Source organism: Ammospiza caudacuta, chromosome 19 (assembly GCF_027887145.1).
Source record: "Ammospiza caudacuta isolate bAmmCau1 chromosome 19, bAmmCau1.pri, whole genome shotgun sequence".
Classification (NCBI taxonomy): domain Eukaryota; kingdom Metazoa; phylum Chordata; class Aves; order Passeriformes; family Passerellidae; genus Ammospiza; species Ammospiza caudacuta.
Window position 1 is genome coordinate 13,080,736 of NC_080611.1, and position 5,009 is coordinate 13,085,744.

Sequence of the window (5,009 nt, forward strand, 5' to 3'; positions counted from 1 at the left end):
TTTTTTTTACTCCCAGGTAGCCTGAAAGTTACTACTGCTGCTTTTTGATTCTAAAGCTAGGAAGGAAAACCAAGATTACAAATACAAGAAAAAGAAAGGGAAAGGGAAGGGGAAAAAAAGGAAAGGAAAGGAAAGAAAGCAGGAGAGCAGAAGGGAAGGGAAGGGAAAGGGGTGAAAAACAGCGTTAAAAAAAGAAAAAGAGTTGGAGGGGAAAAGAGAGGGCATTCGGGAGGAGCGGTCCTGCCTCAGGTCCTTCCCCGCCCTGGGGCGAAGGACCCGTTTGATGCCCGGGAGGGACTGCAGCTCCCGGTGGCGGGGGACGGAGCCGTGGCTGTCAGCCCGAGACTCCAACTCCCGGCAGGCCCTGCTGCCGGCGCGGCGTGTGACGCAACGGCTATCGCGGCACATGAGTGGCTACCAGCCCGAGACTCCAACTCCCGGCAGGCCCTGCTGCCGGCGCGACGTGTGACGCAACGGCCGACGCTGCCCGGGATTTTTCTCTAAATCGGCAGTAAATACAGCTGAGTAAAATTAGCTTGGTTTTCTTCCTTCTTTTTTAACTGAATTGTTTTTATTAAAAATACTATTTGAATATGTAGAAAAAGTGGGGATGTCCTGTACTATATCCTAGCTTTTCTTGTTTATAGGGTGCTCAGAAAACATGCGTCCCTTAGAGTCCCTCAGAAAGGTTCTCAGTGCGATCTCTACCAAGGTATGTATTTACTAATAAGTGATCCCTTTAGATATTTGCCTGTGTACCTTTTCCTGTAATTCAGAGCTTGCGTTCTGTGGGTTTTACGATAAACCTGTAAAACATGTAAGAATGGTTTTGCAAGTCTGAATCGTTGAAGGCAGCAGTAAGTGGATTTAGAGCCTGTTCTTGACCAGACAACGGGAAAAAGTGTGACTTTGATGCTGAACTTGTTTTTTTCATTTTTCATTTGACTTGTCTGGAATGATTTAGGAATAGAGAGAGCTAGAAAAAGAGAGAAATGGAATTGATTATGGAGCACTCCTCAAATGCTCACCACGATTCAGTGTAGAGCCGAAGTGAAGGGTGATGGAACAGAGCTCTGTGCTTTAGAAGGAAATAAATTTAAACCTGACCTCCGCACAGAGTCTCACTAACTTCTTTTGTTTTAAAATACAAAATATTATTAGGAAGTGTTGGAAGTTAGTGTTTTGGGAAAGAAACGGCAGTTCCACAGAACATTCCATTTAACAGAGGCTCTGGGAACGATTCATGTTGTAACTGCTGTCACTGCAATCAGTTGGTGGTTCAGCCTTGAAATGTGCACTGGCCCTTCTATAAAGCACTGTTTTGTTTGCCTTTCAGTGCTATGAGTCTTGATAAATTGGAGAAGAGCCCAAGAGAAATTTTTCATCCCTTGATATAAAAGGTAGGAAGTGACTTTTTTTGGTTTGGTTCTTTTTCTTTATTATTTCCTGGAAATAAAAGTAATTAAGTATAGGTACTACTGGTTTGTTTCTTCCAGTAGCAGATGATAACAATAGCAGTAGTAATAGTAAAAATAATAATAGAAATAATAATAATAGCAATGTAATACTACTTAAACTGTCTTTATCCATTGAACTGGCCATTTCAAATCAAAACTTCTAAACACAAATCAAACCATCATCCTCGTAGAATCTTTCACAGCAGTGGGCTATAGATCCTGGTTTTGTTGACAGGATTTATTGGTTCTGGAATAGCAAGAGGGAAGTACAAGCCTAACTACTTCTAGCTCACAGACCCATCCAGTGAATACTGCTTTGTGTTTTGGTGGGCTTGTGATGACTTTGAAATCAATTGCTCATTCCAGTAAAAAAAATTAATGTTTTTTTGAACCTGACAGCAGAAATAACTTTAGGCACCAACTTAATAATAACAGATCACCAATTTAAGTTCATAATTTTATGCTGTACTATCAAAGTTTAAAGGTAAATTTTTACTTATTAGGAGATGGTATAAAGTGTATGTTCCAATGTGTTGGATGTATGCAAAGGTACATACGTACCCGAAAGTCCTTAGAGGAAACAAATTTTTACGTCTGCTGTTTGATTGTTTATCATACAATATTTGGTTTTATTTCCCAGGGATCGGTGAATTTTAACTTTGGAGTCCTCTGTGCTAAGGATGCTCAGCCTACAGATGATGAAATGTTCAGTAATGGTGAGTTTTTCACCTTCTCTTTAATTGCTATGCTGATCTGAATAAGAAAAAAACAAAAGCAAGAGAAAAAAAAAGGATGGTTTATTATTTTTTACGCTGTTATGTTTGTTTCCTCAGTATTTGCTGCAGCTCTGCGAACCCAAGCTTTGGGTTCCTTCTGTCCCACTGGGAGTTGCCCAGTTTGGTTGCATCTGGTGAAATTCACCCTGAGACCTTACAGAGCTAGCTCAAACTACGTGAGAGCCATTTGCAGTTCTCTCCAGACACCTGGAGAATGGGTGATGTTTCTGAGGGTCTGGCAAGTATACTTGTATCAAAACTCAGTCTGTGAAATTTCTGGGGAAAACCCTTCTGTGTCCTGAAGGGTTCAAACTCTGGTGAGGATCCAGTTATCAGGTGCTCACCTGGATGGTTCCAGCTCTTAAAGTGAACACTTGTACTCTTACCCTGTAGTTTACATCTATTGTATTTTTGTTATTTTGCAAGATTTTACGGCTTTGCAAAATATTGTGCATTTCACTCTTTGGAACCTCTCAGATCGTTCTTTGGTGCAGCACCACCTCATGGGACACTTGGCTGCCGTCCTGAAGGGGTTGGTCGCTAGAATTGTAAATCCTGGAGAGTTTGTAAGTCTTCTGTCCCCAGGGAGGTACCATGCTTTGTTTACTTTTGTTCTGTTTGTTAGGCGCTGCTTCTCATTGGAAGTATGAATTTCAAACTACCCTGTTCTTATTTTAACTGTTTTCCTGGTTCTCTCCCTACGGCAGGGAAAGACTCTCGTATCCTTGTCGTCGGGCTCGGTGCTGTCCAAGAAGATGCAGAGACTAAAAAAATCATAAGAAGCAAAATATGACTGCAGGGAAAAGAAGCTGGAGAGAACAGAAGGTGATATTGTTATCCTTACCCTGTATCAGAAACATCCGCTGTGCTTTGATGCTGGCAGCTGCCAGGGGCTTGTTAGCTCTTTGTAGGCAGGTGTAGGTGTTCACTTGTAGGTTTTTTCTCTGGACAAGTCAATTCAAACTTTGCTAAGCTTATATTTGCAAATTACTCTCTAGCACAGTCCAGCATGACATTTTTGAATGTTGTAAAAATACCATGTTACTTGGAAATTGCTAATGATGAGAAGCTTTAGGGAAAAATAAGATGTCAGGGTTGGGAGATGTGAGAAGAATTTTGAGGGGATGTTAGACTGAAATAAAGCACACTTGATGCTGGACTGGCACGCTGGCAGATCCCCTATTAAACAGTAGCGCTGAGATTAGCCTGGGGGTTGCCCATTGTTTCTGTAGAAATCAATGTTTTCTGGTCTTCAGAGGTAAGCTGCTTTGAAAAGCTGGAAGGCACAGCATAGTGACAATCCGTGTGCTTCGCATTAAAAATAGATTTCAGAAGGGTCCTAGGCTTTTGTCTTTTCCTAGAAGTCGATGTAATCCTATTGAGGAGTTTTTAATTCTGTGCTGCCATGTCATCGATCAGGGCCCTGTCGTACTGATCATCATACAGATGCAAAACAAAAAATCAGACCCTGTCCCGACCACTTAGAGCCCAGAACACGATTTCCTCAGGCTGCCATTTGTGTGCCATCGGTACTCACCATGGAAGCGAGCTGGGGATTGTTGCACCCGTTGGGAACAAACCGCTTCTCGTCACACAGTAATGGAATTGGGACGACGCCTCAGCCAGCCCCTCTCTCCTGAATCTGCAGCAGAGCAGTTCCAGTCCATGCGGGCAATCCAGTTCCTGACGATCTGAGCGCACGGAGCAGCGCTCAGCTGCTGTGGGGGGCTCAGGGAAGGCAGAGTGTGCATTGTCATCTTCCTGAACCTACAGACGCGAATCAAAGTGAGAAGCCACAGGGTGGAAATCAGTCGCATATATGCTAAATAAAACTTGCAGGTTTTTTTTAAGAATTGTTTTTGCTTGTTCTTTGTTGTGCTTCTGTGCTTAGAAAACCTCCCGTTACAATCAGTTCAGTTCATCAGTTGAACCTTTGTTTGCAGACTCTCACTGAGCAGAATTTGTTGCAGACTCAGTGCACGCTGTGCAGGCCTCCCGGGAGTGTGAGGAGCTCATGTGTGCTATTTTTTGCTTTAGGACGCTCTGAGGTATTTATTCCTTTTGGGATACATGATGAGAATTCCCAAGAGAGGTAGTTATAAGGTATGACATCGGGAAAAAGCCTGTGTGGTTGGAATGTTGTTGCTGTCAAAAGTTAATTTTTTCTTAGCCAGTAGTTAGCTTTTTGCTTTATTTTTGTGGTATCAATATTTTATTGTTTAAAAAATTCCTTCAAAATAACTTCAGTGGTCGCCCACCAGTACCTTGTTCAGATTTGCCTATTTGCTTGTAGCTGAAATGTTCACATCTTGTTTATCATTCTATTTAAGAAACTGCTGCCCAGCCAACTAATAACTGAATATCCATCTGTCTAGGACACGGGGAGAGGATTTAGGTAATGTCTTTATTTCCAGAAAAAAGTTCCAGTGTAGTTTCTAAATAGAGGAGAAGGGGGTGAAGACTCGGGGCTCTGATGCCGTTGGGGCACCCCAAGGTCCCCAGGAGAGGGGGCCCCACTGCGGTGCAGGAGCAGGTGTGTTCTCATGTAATATTGAACAAATTATAAATATAAATATGAAAATTATAAACATGAAAATATTTTTTAAATACTTAAATAAAGCGGGTTTTCTTTATTGGTCAATAGGCAGTGTTTTGATTGTAAAAATTATAAATGCAAATAATATAAAGGTAGAAATCTAAGTTTAGAAATATATAATAAATACATACAGATAAATATAAAAATTTAAAATATCAGAAAAAATTAGTTGTAGCAGTA

At 41.5% G+C, this 5,009-nt stretch overlaps 1 long non-coding RNA gene across 1 annotated transcript; it reads left to right on the top strand.

The window, feature by feature from the left end:
* The first annotated feature begins 1,346 nt into the window (after nt 1–1,346).
* LOC131566217 (uncharacterized) lies at nt 1,347–4,265 on the top strand. The gene is made up of 4 exons (XR_009275530.1): nt 1,347–1,400; nt 2,098–2,173; nt 2,941–3,058; nt 3,653–4,265. It is a non-coding gene; the product is annotated as an uncharacterized LOC131566217 (long non-coding RNA).
* Nucleotides 4,266–5,009: the final 744 nt, after the last annotated feature.